At 40.9% G+C, this 18,738-nt stretch overlaps 1 long non-coding RNA gene and 1 pseudogene across 7 annotated transcripts in view; one reads left to right on the top strand and one right to left on the bottom strand.

Annotated features, from left to right (window-relative positions):
• Positions 1 to 18,738, top strand: part of LOC118970876 (uncharacterized) — a 99,418-nt gene that overhangs the window by 57,364 nt on the left and 23,316 nt on the right. The gene's annotated exons all lie outside the window — the stretch shown is intronic.
• On the bottom strand, positions 2,844 to 3,707 carry LOC108388044 (translationally-controlled tumor protein-like; annotated as a pseudogene).

Genomic DNA, 18,738 nt, shown 5'->3' with positions numbered 1-18,738 from the left:
TGGAATTTTTGAGCTCAAAAACTTTTTCAGTGCGTCCCTGGAATGAATCTTAAGTGGCAAGAAACTTTGCCTTCACTGACACTTTCCATTTGGTCATTTCTTTCTCTGTTGTTTGTGCTTTTGTATCTGATTTTGGCCAAGTTTGGATGTCATCTGGCTTCCTCATGGACAATACGTCATTTCCCTTTGGTGGTTATGATGAGTGAAAAACTGGCCTTTTTTTTGGCCAATTGATTATGTGTGTCATGTAGAGATGGGGGTCTATTCTCTGACAAGAGATGACAAAGAATCTGGTCTTCAGCCATTTTTGTTTGTGCAATGTTGTGTCTCATTAGAAGGCAGACAGCCCTTTGAGATCTAGATCGGGGTGATTTTTGTGTTGTGCTCACTTTAACCGTAGCTGAAGTTTTAAACCAAATGCAAAGCTCTCTGGTTTGTGTGTCTGTAATTGAGAAAAAAGTTTTTAGCTCTCAGTAGGTGAACTGGAAGTATTTCCTATCTCTGGAATATTTTAATAAATTAGGAAGTCTCTTAAGGGTGGGTGGGAAGGGCTGGGGAGATACAGGGGCACAAAAATTCTCAATCATTATATAAGTTGCTCACGGGGATAGTGGTACAGCCTGGAGAATGCAGTCAGCGCTCTGTAACATCTTCCTATGTTGACAGTAGGAAACACACTAAAGGGGGTGAGGATTTAATAATATGGGGAACTGTTGAACCACCATATTGTATATTTGAAGCCAGTATAAAAATGTTTATCAATGTGGCTGGTAATTATAGATTTTCTTAGTTTATGTCACCGTATTCCTATTATGTTAATATGTGTGCGCAAGTTAGTTAGTAGTTTAAAACCTATACATGCTTAAGGTACTCTACAAGAAGATATGTCAAAGAAATAATCAATCCTCCCATGTTTTCTTCCATATGCTACCTCTATAGCTTTTCTTCTTCCTTCCTAATTACAACCCTTAAATATAATTTGTGCCTCATATCGAATTTACCAAGCATCATAATTCCTCCAGGTGGTGAAGATACCTCGAGACAAGTGCTGGGCATAGAAGCCACAGGGCATAAATCTGCAAAGAAGTAAAAAGCTAACCTTTTCAAACAATATGGCTTCTCTCACTTACCAACTTTACATTTCCCTGTATGGCCCCAGAAGATGACTGGTTAGCCAGAGACGGGTAAGATTCCTCAAGGGAGGAACAACCTAAGACAGGCACAGTCGCAGGGGGGCCATCAGGTGAGAAATTGGGGATCAACAGAGGTGAGGCTCAGAACCTCACCCCCCCTGTTTTGAGAGAAATCTTCTGCATCCGTGGATGTTTTGCTGCCCTTGTCTAGCTCGGATCAGCACATAGTCTACAGGCACACACCTGATCATCTACATTTGCCCTCTTACAGCACTAAACTATGTTTTCTACCTTTATCTTGCATCTACCTACCACTTCAGTATTTTATTAAAAATAAAAATAATAATAATAATAAAGGGAGAAATGTGGGATCCACATATAAATCAAGTATGAAAATCAAACGAATATTCATATTTGACCTGATTGTTTATAGTTCATAATGCGTGATCAAAACCGAAAGTTTCTGTGATGACTGCCCTTGTACTGCTCACCATGTAAGAACTTATTCACTATGTAAGAATTCGTTCACCATGTAAGAACTTGTTCGTTAAGCTTCAGAAGATTGGAGAATGACGAGAATTAGGCTTGAGATGGATTAATGATTGTGCATTAAGCATTGACCCCCCTATACAGAATTTTATTGTTGTTAACAACCATTTGATCAAATATGAGAGATGCCCTCTCAAAAAAAATATTTATCAATGATACTTCAATTAAAAAAAAATGATACGATTAGAATGCTGTTAGGGAAGCCTTCTTTCAGTTTTCTGAACCACACAGAAGAACCAGCATCAAAATGGGGATCCAGGATGCCCCGAAAACAGAACTGCACTGCGATGCCATTTTAATCTGATCATCAGCCCAGGAATTTTCCAACATCAAACTACCACTCGGTCTAAAGAAGAATACTGTTCATATATTCAGTTTATTCTCATTTACTATCAGTGAATGAAATACATTTTTTTGGCCCCCAGGTCATCCTCTCCAATCTTTGTACCACATGAAATAAGTTTTTTGCCTCTGTTTAAAACAGGTAGATATGACACATCCACACATAAATTGATAGAGTTAAATGAATTCCTCTTTGGGGAAAGGGGCACCATCCCCCAGAGATGTGATTTCAAAAGAGTACTTGAAGATACATATTTACCATCAAGGAGAGTACAATTATAAGACAGTAACTTTAGGGCTGCCATGTGACACAGATTCCACACTCCATACTGAATTATGGCATTCATGAGGATCAACAAAAGCTTACTAGATGGCATACAATGGATGGAATTTGGGGATAGTCAAATTAATTATATGGCACAAGATGATTAAAACATAGTCAGGAATTTTAGGTTGTTTGATACAAGCCTACTTTGAAATTTGGAAGTTATACCTTCAGCCTTTTCAGTCTACTCCCTGCGCCCTCTGTGGCCTGTCCTTCCCCTCTTAATACTGTGTATTAGAGGAACAGAAAGTCCCATGAGCCTAGTCATTAATATTTCACAGGAAGAATTCTATCCTTCTGGATGAGTGTAATGAAAACGTCCTGAGAATATACCTACAGTTAAATGTAAACAAAATATTTTCTTTCTTGCATAAAATTAACCTGAGTATAGTATTATTTATTTGAAAATAAAAGAAATTCTCTATTTGAGTCATTAGAGTTTTATAACTTTAGAACAGACTTAACTTGTTTTAATATCATTTTTTTCTAAAGCTTAAATCATCACCTTAAGAGTGATTCAGTATAATATCAAAAATCCCATCTGAATGTTTTATGAAACTTGAGAAGCCAACTCAAAAACTCAACTGAAAGATCCAATGTACAAGAGCGTCCAGGAAATTTTTTAAAGAGCAATGAGGAAAGACTTGACTTTTTTTCTTTAGTTTAAATGCATTTTACTTTTAGACAGCCTACATGATATGTTTTTTCTTTAAAAACATTATTGGAGCCTGTGCTCCAAATAAGGTCCAAATAAATGATGAGCTCAAGATGATATCAGTCCCATTTGTCTAAGTCCTGGTGTGTGGATGAAAAGCAGCAATTATGACGACAGGTGACATATCCAAATAGTCAAATTGTTAATATTTTTCCATGGCTAAACCATCCGTAAAGAAAATCATATATGGGGTCACACCATCCTCATGATAGTCCAGCAGAGCAACCACGCCGTCTGGCCTCGTGTTTTCAACAATAAAGATCCGGTAGTTTTTGGAATTAGCAAGGATGTTCTGCAGCCCCGTCATAAAACGTTTTATTCTTTCTGGTGTCTGTTTTTCAAGTTTGCCTTTCATTGATTTCACATGGTCTTTCTTGTACTTCTTGTAGGCTTCTTTTGTGAAGCTGGTTCACTGCAAGTGATGGTTCAGGACAGTGTCAGCACTGTGATTTCTGTGCTTTGGTACCTTCGCTCGCGGCCCTCGGCAGAGGCATTTCCACCAATGAGCGAGTCATCAGCGTTACCCTCTGTCCTACAGACCACCTTCCCCTCCACCTCAAGGCACAGCCGGCCCGTGATCGCCCGGGTCTTGTAGATGTCAGAGAACATCTCCATGGCTGATGAGGTCCCGATAGATGGTCATCACGGCGGCTGTGGCGTAGCAGGAGGCGAGAGCCACGGCAGCCAAGAGCGTGTTGCAGCGGGAGCGGCGCTTGCGGTGCGGGGTGGGGGTGGGGGGCTGGAAAGAAGACTTGGCTTTCTAGAGAGCAAAAGATATTATAAAGGTATCAAAATTAAAATCAATAGGGTTCTTACAGCACTCAGATTCACAGGCACAGAAAGTAGAGTGGTGGTCGCCAGGGCTGGATGGAGGGAGGACTGGGCAGGTATTCTTGAATACGTATCGAGTTCTAGTTCAGTTCTAGTTTTGCAAGATGAGAAAAAGTCTAGAGATGGATGGTGGTGGTGATCACACAACACTGTGAAAGTACTTGATGTAAGTACTTATTAAGTAAGTGCTTGATGGCACTGACTTAAAAATGGTTAAGTACTGTTTTTTTTAAATTTTAAGTAAAATTTTTTTTATTTTAACAAAAACCATGTGATACTATCACAAGGAAATTACAGCAATGGAAGCATGTATATTAGGCCATGTCTTCATATTAGATATTATATATATTTATATTAGTCTTCACATATATATTAATCGTCATACTGCTTCTCATGCTGGGGCTTCCCCCCAAGCTCCACGCAGCCCAATCTGCCACAGACGCTTTGAACGCTCTCGAGGGTACTGGGTTTAAAAGGCTGGGCGCAGATCACTTTGACAGCAGTCTGGTATAGCTTGAGAAGTGTTCCGTTTCTCTGGGCCTCACGCAGAGCTGGCAAGCTTTGGCTTCTCTAAGACGTCCTGTAAAGTACTGTATCTGTCAAGTTCACAGAGAGGCCCAAGATGAAGAGACCTGACTCTCATCAGAGCAAGTATCCAGCATACCAGATGTCTGGAGCCCTCCGTCCGTTAGACTGATAGCGTCCCAGCGGGTCAGGCAGGGCTGCCTAGTGTGTCCTGAGGGCAGGTGTTAAGAACTGCGGGCTCTGGCCGGCTTCAGAACGGCTCCTTGTCCTCTGCCCTCTGCCCTGAGGGAATCAGGAGAGGAGATTTTTCTCCAGTATTTACTGTGGGAATCTGGTCAAGCTCCTGCAGGTAAATCTCACAATATTGTGGGGGACCCCTATGACTGGATACCCCCGGAGTTTTTACTTCTCACAGTTGAAGAGCCTCTGGCAATTTATCAATTACAGGTCAGGTTTTTTCCTACCCAGCACGGTTCCCATAGCAGCTTCTGCTCATGGGTCTCCTCTTCTTTCATTTGTTATTCTCTCTATTCATCTGTCAGTGCCTCCAATCTTGAGGGCACCGGTCTGCACTGTACCCTCATTTATCTTCTAGATTCTAGAAGAGTTTTTTAGTCTGTTCAGTCTTTTACTTGTCATTAGGACAGAGTGGTGGCTTTCAAGCTCTTTATATGCACAACTGGAAACGGGAAGTCCGTAGACCTTTTCAATCAGAACTCAGGGTGGTTCCTTACATGTAGCCAGGGTTAAGAAACATGACCAGAGCCTGTAACCCTCTGACAGGGAAGGCCATTGGCCACCAGGTGGCGCCCAAACAACACCAGTGGCTCCAGGAACAACTAGCTACTTAAGGACACTCCCAGCTTAAGGTCATCATCTCTGCAGTGAAAAGTTTAGTCACAGATGTCTGTTTTTTATATTTCTTTTTTTTTTTTTTTTTTTGTAGAATACACACACACTAGTGCTTTGAATAGCAAATACATCAAAGATCATGATGGGGGTTATATGAATAGTGATTCCAAAATTAAAAATAATAAAAAACAGCCCTCACTCTCCAAGTAAGATTTCCCTCAGTCCAAGATACCTAAGTAGAGCCTTTCTGCTTGCCATTGTCTGTTAAAGCTTACCATCTAAGCTGAAGACAGGTCTTGGGACTGAAACTACTTTGTAATATAAAAAGCTGGAAGTGAACAGTGGAGGCAGGTGTCCCTTGTGGCTGCTGCCCTGTCTGGGTGATGCAACAGTGAGGCTTGAATCTTCTACTGTGGTACATTGAATGGGCTTCATTGTTTGATTTTAACACATGGAGAGTGGGAAATTCCTGGTTAAGAGGGGTTACAGTGGACAGGAGTGAGCCGCAGATCTCTCAGGACAGGTCTGAGAGGCAAGAGCACCTTTCCCCTTTTACCTAACCCCAAATCAAAGTCCAGCCTTTAGTCTTAGCTGCTTGGTCTCAAAAGTTTAAGGCAAAGTTCACCGTTCAGTTTGTCACCTTCAAGAAAAGCTGTACTCCCAAAGGTTCATGTCCCAAGTACTTGCTATCACTTTTCTGGAGAAACCTTGTGGCAGGATACCCAACTCTGTGCCTAAATAGTCAACTCTCATATCTTCAGGGCCTTTTGTGAGCCAGGCGCTATGCTAAGGGTTTGCGTATGTCCACAAATAAACTCCCTAGATTGTGAATACCACCTGCAAAATAGCTATTACTGTCCCATTTTACAGATGCGGAAGCTTGAGCACAGAGAAGTTAATTCACCAGAAGGCACACACACGTCTGATGCTGTGGCCATGTATGCCAAATCAGACAGACCTGGGATGAAATCCCAGCCACACCACTGACAGGCTGTGTAAACTAGGCAAGCCTATCATCTCCCTGAGGCCCCATTTCCTTATCTGTAAGATGGATTGTTAAGGAAATAAAACAACATGCAGGAAAGCAGCTAGTAAGATACCTGAACACAGTAGGCACCTCAAAAATATGTCTGTCTGTCCAGCTTTCCTTCCTCCCATATTCTTTGCAGCTGGAGTAAGATGGGTGATCAGATTTTAGCTCTAAAAGAGAGCATGGTCCACGATTCCATTTCTTCCAAACACCTCCAGCTCTGGGCACTCACTGTTACATGGCGCCACTCCCTTCCTGTTGGACAATAAAGCCCTGGCTTACATGTGCCTGTACCTAGGCGTAAAGACAAACATGGGAATCCCCAGATGGTAAATGTGCTGAGATGCTGAAACACTCTTAACCAAAGAAGGAAACTTCTTCCCAGAAAATCCGTAGCTCTTCAAGTGTCTGGCAGCATTTGGAGGCCCTCAGGCAGGAGGCAGACTGGGCCAGCACAGCTGCTTCTGGGGCATATACCCCAAAAGAATTCTACGTTTTTGTTTTTATATCATTAATGTACAAATACTTGAACAACATCATGGTTACTAGACTCCCCCCATTATCAAGTCCCCCCCACCTACTCCATTACAGTCACTGTCCATCCGCGTAGTAAGATGCTATAGAATCATTATTTGTCTTCTCTGTATACATTGCCTTTCCTGCGTCCCCCCCACCCAAATTATGTGTGCTAATCGTAATGCCCCTTTTTCCCCCTTATCCCTCCTTTCCCACCCATCCTCCCCAGTCCCTTTCCCTTTGGTAACTGTTAGTCCATTCTTGGGTTCTGTGATTCTGCTGCTGTTTTGTTCCTTCAGTGTTTGCTTTGTTCTTACACTCCACAGATGAGTGAAAACATTTGGTACTTGTCTTTCTCTGCCTGGCTTATTTCACTGGAATTCCACGTTTTGAAAGTTGACCTCAGAATTTTTTATCATGTTCTTTCTTGCACATCACAAAAATTAACATTTTTAAGGAAAACATTAACATCATTCTTTTAGATGTACACAGTGGAAAAGAATACCAAAAAAAAATTGAGTCCCAGTTCATTCACTTAAAACATACGTGAACATAGACTAACTAGTTTTAACAAACATTTTATGTCATTCTTTCTTCCCCTTGACCTCAGAATTTTGCATAAAAATATATCTTTACATTTCAGAGGTTTTTATTTTAATTGATCACCTTATCATCCATATCTGCAATTAAAATATGGAAAAATTGATTTTAATTATTCAATTTCATGTGACCATTAAGTTCTAACTGCTCAAAAATTCTATATTGCCTTTCATTGCAATTATTACTGATATAAAATTAGCCAAATCATCTTAATTATACATTTTTACATTTCTTAAATGTAAAATTTTAAGTTACATTAAATATATTTAAATTACATATGCATTAGTGAAATGGCTGAGGCTTTTTTGTTGTTGTTAGTTTATATATCCATGATAATCATACTGATTATTAGAATTAGGGGTCAGCATAAATTCTATTCCTATTTCCATTCCTATATATATATAATATGTTATATATATAATATATAACATATGTATTCCTATAAACAACTAGAAGCATGTTTACACATATCACTGAGTAGAAATGGAAGGACTCTTGTCATGCAATGTCATTCAACTTTTTTTTTTTTTTTTTTTTTTTTTTTTGAGAGGGCATCTCTCATATTTATTGATCAAATGGTTGTTAACAACAATAAAATTCAGTATAGGGGGGTCAATGCTCAATGTACAATCATTAATCCATCTCAAGCCTAATTCTCGTCAGTCTCCAATCTTCTGAAGCATAACGAACAAGTTCTTACATGGTGAACGAATTCTTACAGAGTGAATAAATTCTTACATGGTGAACAGTACAAGGGCATTCATCACAGAAACTTTCGGTTTTGATCATGCAATATGACCTATAAACCATCAGGTCAAATATGAATATTCATTTGATTTTTGTACTTGATTTATATGTTGATCCCACATTTCTCCTATTATTATTATTATTTTTATTTTTAATAAAATGCTGAAGTGGTAGGTAGATGCAAGATAAAGGTAGAAAACATAGTTTAGTGCTGTAAGAAGGCAAATGTAGATGATCAGATGATCAGGTGTGTGCCTATGGACTAAATATTAATCCAGGCTAGACAAGGGCAGCAAGACATCCACGGATGCAGAAGATTTCTCTCAAAGCAGGGGGGGTGAGGTTCTGAGCCTCACCTCTGTTGATCCCCAAATTCTCACCTGATGGCCCCCCTGCGACTGTGCCTGTCTTAGGTTGTTCCTCCCTTGAGGAATCTTACCCGTCTCTGGCTAACCAGTCATCTTCCGGGGCCATACAGGGAAATGTAAAGTTGGTAAGTGAGAGAGAAGCCATATTGTTTGCAAAGGTTAGCTTTTTACTTCTTTGCAGATTTATGCCCTGTGGCTTCTATGCCCAGCACTTGTCTCGAGGTATCTTTACCACCTGGAGGAATTATGATACTCGGTAAATTCGATATGAGGCACGAATTCTATTTAAGGTTTGTAATTAGGAAGGAAGAAGAAAAGCTATAGATGTAGCATATGAAGGAAACTTGGGAGGATTGATTATTTCTTTGACATATCTTCTTGTATAGTACCTTAAGTATGTATAGGTTTTAAACTACTAACTAATTTGCACACACATATTAACATAATAGGAATACGGTGACATAAACAAAGCAAATCTATAATTACCAGCCATCTCCAGTGAAGCCAAGAAAACCATTTAGGCACCCTAGGCATTTGTGAAAATTTATCTATAATATGATGGATATTTTCCAACTGTACTTGAACCATCAGACAAATTAAAGCAGCCCATTTCTGGGATCTGTTCACATCCCATATGTTCTTTTAACCATAGATAGTCTATAGTCATGAGATTTTGGGGTGCTACAACTTGCACCCCTCCCAACTCCTGGTTGAGTTCCAACAGTACAGATCCAGTCAAATTCGTTGTCTCACTGTATGCACATGCCAGCCTAGACATCTCCCTCCTCCTTCTTATGGCAAGTCCAGGAGACGGTGGGCTGGATGCAGCCACAACCGCAGCATCGTCCGGATCCCTGGGGAGGCTTTTTGATGATCATCCCCCGGCACGAGTCCTCCAGAGAGTGCTGATGCCGGAAGCTCCTCCTCATATCGTATCTTATTTCATTTTCTGGGTATCCAAGCTAGGCCTTGATCTTCTGCGTAGAAACAAACAGACCCTTTGCCCACACTTTGACATGCCCTCTATACCACTGTGCAGAACTCATTGGAGGTCAGCACACAGTAACTGCTTTTTTTTTTTTTTTTTTTTTAATTAAGAGAAAGGAATATTATCAGAAAAGAGTACCTCCATAGCTGATCATCTGACACCCTTTAAGTGATCAACATTAAGGATATTTAAAGCATGCGTTGATCTTTGATTTACCAATAGTTTTATCCTGTTAACGAGTAATCCCCTTTTCTTTCTTTCTTTCTTTCTTTTTTTTTTTTTTTAAATTTTTAATCTACCCTTACATGAAGAATACTATGTTTACTATGCTCTCCCCTATATCAGGTCCCCCCTAACAACCCCATTACGGTTACTGTCCATCAGCTTAGCAAAATGTGGTAGAGTCACTACTTGTCCTCTCTGTGTTGTGCAGCCCACCCTCCCCTTTCTCCCTCCCCCCCATGCATGCTAATCTTAATACCCCCCTTCTTCTTCTCCCCCCTTAACCCTCCCTGCCCACCCATCCTCCCCAGTTCCTTTCCCTTTGGTACCTGTTAGTCCATTTTTGGGTTCTGTAATTCTGCTGCTGTTTTGTTCCTTCAGTTTTTCCTTTGTTCCTATACTCCTCAGATGAGTGAAATCATTTGGTATTTCTCTTTCTCCACTTGGCTTATTTCACTGAGCATAATACTCTCCAGCTCCATCCATGTTGCTGCAAATGGTTGGATTTTTCCACTTCTTATGGCTGAGTAGTATTCCATTGTGTATATGTACCACATCTTCTTTATCCATTCATCTACAGATGGACATTTAGGTTGCTTCCAATTCTTGGCTATTGTAAATAGTGCTGCAATAAACATAGGAGTGCATCTGTCTTTCTCAAACTTGATTGCTGCGTTCTTAGGGTAAATTCCTAGGAGTGGAATTCCTGGGTCAAATGGTAGGTCTGTTTTGAGCATTTTGATGCACCTCCATACTGCTTTCCACAATGGTTGAACTAATTTACATTCCCACCAGCAGTGTAGGAGGGTTCCCCTTTCTCCACAGCCTCACCAACATTTGTTGTTGTTTGTCTTTTGGATGGCAGCTATCCTTACTGGTGTGAGGTGATACCTCATTGTAGTTTTAATTTGCATTTCTCTGATAATTAGCGATGTGGAGCATCTTTTCATGTGTCTCTTGGCCATCTGTATTTCTTTTTTGGAGAACTGTCTGTTCAGTTCCTCTGCCCATTTTTTAATTGGGTTATTTGTTTTTTGTTTGTTGAGGCGTGTGAGCTCTTTATATATTCTGGACATCAAGCCTTTATCAGATCTGTCATTTTCAAATATATTCTCCCATACTGTAGGGTTCCTTTTTGTTCTATTGATGGTGTCTTTCGCTGTACAGAAGCTTTTCAGCTTAATGTAGTCCCACTTGCTCATTTTTGCTGTTGTTTTCCTTGCCCGGGGAGATATGTTCAAGAAGAGATCACTCATGTTTATGTCTAAGAGGTTTTTGCCTATGTTTTTTTCCAAGAGTTTAATGGTTTCGTGACTTACATTCAGGTCTTTGATCCATTTTGAGTTTACCTTTGTATATGGGGTTAGACAATGGTCCAGTTTCATTCTCCTACATGTAGCTGTCCAGTTTTGCCAGCACCATCTGTTGAAGAGACTGTCATTTTGCCATTGTATGTCCATGGCTCCTTTATCAAATATTAATTGACCATATATGTTTGGGTTAATTTCTGGGGTCTCTAATCTGTTCCACTGGTCTGTGGCTCTGTTCTTGTGCCAGTACCAAATTGTCTTGATTACTATGGCTTTGTAGTAGAGCTTGAAGTTGGGGAGTGAGATCCCCCCTACTTTATTCTTCTTTTTCAGGATTGCTTTGGCTATTCGGGGTCTTTGGTGTTTCCATATGAATTTTTGAATTATTTGTTCCAATTCATTGAAGAATGTTGCTGGTAATTTGAGAAGGATTGCATTAAATTTGTATATTGCTTTCGGCAGGATGGCCATTTTGACGATATTAATTCTTCCTAGCCATGAGCATGGGATGAGTTTCCATTTATTAGTGTCCCCTTTAATTTCTCTTAAGAGTGACTTGTAGTTTTCAGAGTATAAGTCTTTCACTTCTTTGGTTAGGTTTATTCCTAGGTATTTTATTCTTTTTGATGCAATGGTGAACGGAATTGTTTTCCTGATTTCTCTTTCTATTGATTCGTTGTTAGTGTATAGGAAAGCTACAGATTTCTGTGTGTTGATTTTGTATCCTGCAACTTTGCTGTATTCCGATATCAGTTCTAGTAGTTTTGGAGTGGAGTCTTTAGGGTTTTTTATGTACAGTATCATATCATCTGCAAATAGTGACAGTTTAACTTCTTCTTTACCAATCTGGATTCCTTGTATTTCTTTGTTTTGTCTGATTGCCGTGGCTAGGACCTCCAGTACTATGTTGAATAACAGTGGGGAGAGTGGGCATCCCTGTCTGGTTCCCGATCTCAGTGGAAATGCTTTCAGCTTCTCGCTGTTCAGTATAATGCTGGCTGTGGGTTTATCATATATGGCCTTTATTATGTTGAGGTACTTGCCCTCTATTCCCATTTTGCTGAGAGTTTTTATCATGAATGGATGTTGAATTTTGTCAAATGCTTTTTCAGCATCTATGGAGATGATCATGTGGTTTTTGTCTTTCTTTTTGTTGATGTGGTGGATGATGTTGATGGATTTTCGAATGTTGTACCATCCTTGCATCCCTGGGATGAACCCCACTTGGTCATGGTGTATGATCCTTTTGATATACTGTTGAATTCTGTTTGCTAATATTTTATTGAGTATTTTTGCATCTACATTCATCAGGGATATTGGTCTGTAATTTTCTTTTTTGGTGGGGTCTTTTCCTGGTTTTGGTATTAGGGTGATGTTGGCTTCATAGAATGAGTTTGGGAGTATTCCCTCTTCTTCTATTTTGTGGAACACTTTAAGGAGAATGGGTATTATGTCTTCTCTGTGTGTCTGATAAAATTCCGAGGTAAATCCGTCCGGCCCCGGGGTTTTGTTCTTGGGTAGTTTTTTGATTACTGTTTCAATTTCTTTGCTTGTAATTGGTTTGTTTAACTTTTGTGTTTCTTCCTTGGTCAGTCTTGGGAGGTTGTATTTTTCTAGGAAGTTGTCCATTTCTTCTAGGTTTTCCAGCTTGTTGGCATATAGGTTTTCATAGTAGTCTTTAATAATTCTTTGTATTTCTGTGGAGTCTGTCGTGATTTTTCCATTCTCATTTCTGATTATGTTGATTTGTGTTGACTCTCTTTTTCTCTTAATAAGTTGGGCTAGAGGCTTATCTATTTTGTTTATTTTCTCAAAGAACCAGCTCTTGGTTTCGTTGATTTTTGCTATTGTTTTATTCTTCTCAATTTTGTTTATTTCTTCTCTGATCTTTATTATGTCCCTCCTTCTGCTGACTTTAGGCCTCATTTGTTCTTCTTTTTCCAGTTTTAATAATTGTGATGTTAGACTATTCATTTGGGATTGTTCTTCCTTCTTCAAGTGTGCCTGGATTGCTATATACTTTCCTCTTAAGACTGCTTTCGCTGCATCCCACAGAAGTTGGGGCTTAGTGTTGTTGTTGTCATTTGTTTCTATATATTCCTTGATCTCTATTTTGATTTGTTCATTGATCCATTGATTATTTAGTAGCATGTTGTTAAGCCTCCATGTGTTTGTGAGCCTTTTTGTTTTCTTTGTAGAATTTATTTCTACTTTCATACCTTTGTGGTCTGAAAAATTGGTTGGTAGAATTTCAATATTGTGGAATTTACTGAGGCTCTTTTTGTGAGCTAGTATGTGGTCTATTCTGGAGAATGTTCCATGTGCACTTGAGAAGAATGTATATCCTGTTGCTTTTGGATGTAAAGTTCTATAGATGTCTATTAGGTCCATCTGTTCTAGTGTGTTGTTCAGTGCCTGTGTGTCTTTACTTATTTTCTGCCCGGTGGATCTATCCTTTGGGGTGAGTGGTGTGTTGAAGTCTCCTACAATGAATGCATTGCTGTCTATTTCCCTCTTTAGTTCTGTTAGTATTTGCTTCACATATGCTGGTGCTCCTGTATTGGGTGCATATATATTTAGAATGGTTATATCCTCTTGTTGGACTAAGCCCTTTATCATTATGTAGTGGCCTTCTTTATCTCTTGTTACTTTCTTTGTTTTGAAGTCTATTTTGTCTGATATTAGTACTGCAACCCCTGCTTTCTTCTCACTGTTGTTTGCCTGAAATATGTTTTTCCATCCCTTGACTTTTAGTCTATGCTTATCTTTGGGTTTAAGGTGAGTTTCTTGTAAGCAGCATATAGATGGGTCTTGCTTTTTTATCCATTCTATTACTCTATGTCTTTTGATTGGTGCATTAAGTCCATTTACATTTAGGGTGACTATTGAAAGATATGTACTTATTGCCATTGCAGGCTTTAGATTCGTGATTATCAAAGGTTCAAGGTTAGCTTCTTTAGTATCTTACTGCCTAACTTAGCTCGCTTATTGAGCTGTTATATACACTGTCTGGAGAGTCTTTTCTTCTCTCCCTTCTTATTCCTCCTCCTCCATTCTTCATATGTTGTGTGTTTTGTTCTGTGCTCTTTTTAGGGGTGCTCCCATCTAGAGCAGTCCCTGTAGGATGCCCTGTAGAGGTGGTTTGTGGGAAGCAAATTCCCTCAGCTTTTGCTTGTCTGGGAATTGTTTAATCCCACCATCATATTTAAATGATAGTCGTGCTGGATACAGTATCCTTGGTTCAAGGCCCTTCTGTTTCATTGCATTAAGTATATCATGCCATTCTCTTCTGGCCTGTAGGGTTTCTGTTGAGAAGTCTGTTGTTAGCCTGATTGGTTTTCCTTTATAGGTGACCTTTTTCTCTCTAGCTGCCTTTAAAACTCTTTCCTTGTCCTTGATCCTTGCCATTTTAATTATTATGTGTCTTGGTGTTGTCCTCCTTGGATCCTTTCTGTTGGGGATTCTGTATAATTCCATGGTCTGTTCGATTATTTCCTCCCCCAGTTTGGGGAAGTTTTCAGCAATTATTTCTTCAAAGACACTTTCTATCCCTTTTCCTCTTTCTTCCTCTTCTGGTATCCCTATAATACGAATGTTTTTCCTTTTGTATTGGTCACATATTTCTCTTAGTGTTGTTTCATTCCTGGAGATCCTTTTATCTCTCTCTCTGTCAGCTTCTATACGTTCCTGTTCTCTGGCTTCTATTCCTTCAATGGCCTCTTGCATCTTATCCATTCTGCTTATAAATCCTTCCAGGGATTGTTTCACTTCTGTGATCTCTTTCCTGACATCTGTGATCTCCTTCCGGACTTCATCCCACTGCTCTTGCATTTTTCTCTGCATCTCATCCCACTGCTCTTGCATTTTTCTCTGCATCTCATCCCATTGCTCTTGCATTTTTTTCTGCATCTCTGTCAGCATGTTCATGATTTTTATTTTGAATTCTTTTTCAGGAGGACTAGTTAGGTCTGTCTCCTTCTCAGGTGTTGTCTCTGTGATCTTTGTCTGCCTGTAGTTTTACCTTTTCATGGTGATAGAGATAGTTTGCAGAGCTGGTACAAGTGACCGCTGGAAGAGCTTCCCTTCTTGTTGGTTTGTAGCCTTTTCCTGGGAGAATAGCGACCTCTAGTGGCTTGTGCTGGGCAGCTGTGCGCAGACAGGGCTTCTGCTTCCTGCCCAGTTGCTTTGGGGTTTATCTCCGCTGTTGCTGTGGGCTTGGCCTGGCTGGGGCTGTTCCTCCAAAATGGTGGAGCCCCGTTGGAGGGGGAGCAGCCAGGAGACTATTTATCTCCGTAAGGGGCCTCTGTGCTCCCTGCTGCCCAGGGGGTTAGAGTGCCCAGAGATCCCCAGATTCCCTGCTTCTGGTCTAAGTGACCTGTCCTGCCCCTTTAAGATTTCCAAAAAGCACTCTCCAAACCAAAACAACAACAGCAACAATGAGAGAGGGAACAGAAAGAAAGAGAAAAAAAAAAAAGGAAAAAAAAAAGGAAAAAACAAGCGATTTTTTTTGTGTTTTTTTTTTTGTCCTCAGGTGCCGGTCCCAGGCACCCACTCACTGGTCCTGCTGCCCTGTCTCCCTAGCACCAGGGTCCCTGTCCTTTCAAGGCTTCCAAAAAGCACCCACCCACCGGTCCCGCAGGGAAGGAACGCTCAATATTCTTTGTCCTCAGGCACTGGTCCCACGCACCCGCTCACCAGTCCCGCCGCCCTGCCTCCCTAGCACCGGGGTCCCTGTCCCTTCAAGGCTTCCAAAAAGCACTCGGCAAAAAGAGAGAAAAAAAAGGGGAAAAACGCGCGATTTCTTCCGTCCTCAGGTGCTGGTCTCAGGCACCCACCCACCGGTCCCACAGGGAAAAATGCGGGATATTCTTTGTCCTCAGGTGCCGGTCCCAGGCACCCGCTCACCAGTCCCGCCGCCCTGCCTCCCTAGCACCGGGGTCCCTGTCCCTTTTAGGCTTCCAAAAAGCACTCGCAGAAAAGAGAAAAAAAAAAGGGGAAAAACGCGCGATTTCCTCTGTCCTCAAGTTCCGGTCTCAGGCACCCGCCCACCGGTCCCGCAGGGAAAAACGGGGGATATTCTTTGTCCTCAGGCGCCGGTCCCAGCCACCCGCTCACCAGTCCCGCCACCGTGCCTCCCTAGCACTGGGGTCCCCGTCCCTTCAAGGCTTCCAAAAAGCGCTCGCCCAAAAGAGAAAAAAAAAAAAGGGGAAAAACGCGCGACCTCCTCCGTCCTCAGGCACCGGTCTCAGGCACCCGCCCCCAGGTCTCGCAGGGAGAAACGCAGGATATTCTTTGTCCTCCGGCGCCGTTCCCAGGCACCTCCTCACCGGTCCCGCCACCCTGCCTCCCCAGCAACGGGGGCCCGTCCCTCTAAGGCTTCCAAAAAGCGCTCGCCAAAAAAAAAACCGCTCCGGTTTCTCTCCACCCGCCGGGAGCCGGGGGGAGGGGCGCTCGGGTCCCGCCGGGCTGGGGCTTGTATCTTACCCCCTTCACAAGGCGCTGGGTTCTTGCAGGTGTGGATGTGGTCTGGATGTTGTCCTGTGTCCTGTGGTCTCTATTTTAGGAAGATTTTTCTTTATTATATTTTCATAGCTCTATGTGTTTTTGGGAGGAGATTTCCACTGCTCTACTCACGCCGCCATCTTGGCTCCGCCCCCCATTCAACTTTTTAAATATTCTTGAGTTATATGTCAAAAAGTCCCATAATAATCTAATGTTATTCTGTGCCCTTCAACACATATATGTCTAAGCAGTGAAAAACACAAAACCTTGCTTTCAGTTTATGGTTTCTTGATTAATACCAACAATTAATATTCCAGAGTACCCTTTGTGTGGTGCTCCAGAGGTGAAACAGCATAATGAGGAATGAAATAGGTGAGTGAGATGCCTTCCTTTTGGAAAGTGAGATAAACAGGATTATAAAAAAAGAAAGGAAAAACTTCATGATGCCTAGGCTGTGAACACATTTCATCAGGCAGATGTAGAGGTTTCCTGTCTCCTGTGCTGGCGAGCTGGTTTAATAACATGGACTTGTAATACGTAAAGCAAAAGTGGACAGATTTAGAAGGATAAGCAGCAAATCTGTAATTACAAGGGAATATTTAATGTACTCGTCTCAGTAATTAATAGGACAAGCAGAAAAAAAATAAGAGATACAGATTTAAAAAGCACAGATACCACACTTGACATACATGCTTCACATCACACCTGTAACAGTTACACAAGCTGACTGTACAGCAGGCCATAAATCAAATCTCAGTCATTTCAAAGAATTAGCTATGATGTAATTAAGGTAGAAATCAATAATAAAAACATAATGGAAAATCCATTCTTCCCAATGACATATTGACATAGCTGGTGACTTCAGAGATGTCAAAGCTATAACTTCCCATTGGATCATATTAGGATGTCTCGATATCTGTCCATTTACACTTACAGAATTCTTAAGTAATCCCCAATCCAAATCAATACAAGGAAATCCCAGTAGAGAAATGGGCAAATTCTTAGGAAGCATGTCTCAAAGGAAGAAATTCAAAAGGTCAATAAACATATCAAAAAGTTCAACATCACAGAAATACAAAGTAAAACTACAAGATGACACAAAACATTGGTCAGACTGCCAAAAATCTTAATGTCTTCCAACACTGATTGGAATAATGTCATTATTGCTGGTAAGGAGATTTGGGACAACCACTTCCAAATCACTTTCGCACCACCTAGTAAATCTGAAGATACCTATAACCAACCATTCAGCTCTTCCCTTACCAGAGCAAACTGCACTGCCAGAGACACGTACAAGGGGATTCTCAGCGGCATTGTTCATAATCGCCCCACACTAGAAATGACCCAAAAACCCGTCACTAGTGGAAGGAGTAAATAAACTGTAGTGCAACATATGATAAGATGCTATGCTACATTCAAATCTGTGAATGGATCTTACAAAGTTAAAATAAATCCAATATACTTTTCTGTAAACTCTGTGTCGAAATGAACCTAATATACATAAAGAAGAGATACAAAGTATCATTGTACAGCTCAATGGCTTTTCACAAAGTGAACATTCCCATGTAACCAGCACCCAAGAGTCTATTTTATTCTTGAAAAAGAAATATATTACCCCACTGGATGATGAGTTTCTTTAGAGCAAGGATAACTATGTCTTTTATTGTTTGTGACCTTTACACAATGCTTGGCCAGAGGGTAAGTTCTCTAGTTTGTTGCATGATATATGCAACAATCTTTTGATTGGTGCCACCAAATAAAAAGAGACAACTTTGGGCGCAGGGGACTTCCGTATGTCTTTCATTTTCCTTATCTATTTAATAAAATCCTTTGTGTTTCATTACTTTTGACTTTGCTGATGCCTTTCACACCCTCTATCTCATTCAATCCTCATAGTGATCCTAGAGGTAGACCAAGTCGGTATTACCTCTCCATCTGTCACAGTGGTGGAAATTGAGTCTCAAAAAAACTAAAAGGCTCGGCCAGTCAGCTGGATACTGGATGGGCTAAGATGAGGATGCCATGGTCTGCTTTGCCTTAATGCAGCGTGCTTTCTCCTACACAGCACTGAACCGGTCCACTGAACTCATCAGCCTCCAAGAGGCTTCTTACAGCTCCAACATCCCATGGCGCTTTGGGGCCCCAGACTCCAAAAAAGAATTGAAGATGACCTGTTTGGGACC

Source organism: Manis javanica, chromosome 8 (genome assembly GCF_040802235.1).
Source record: "Manis javanica isolate MJ-LG chromosome 8, MJ_LKY, whole genome shotgun sequence".
Classification (NCBI taxonomy): Eukaryota; Metazoa; Chordata; class Mammalia; order Pholidota; family Manidae; genus Manis; species Manis javanica.
The sequence above is the reverse complement of the archived record's forward strand: the minus strand, read 5'-3'. Positions and strand labels throughout refer to the sequence as shown.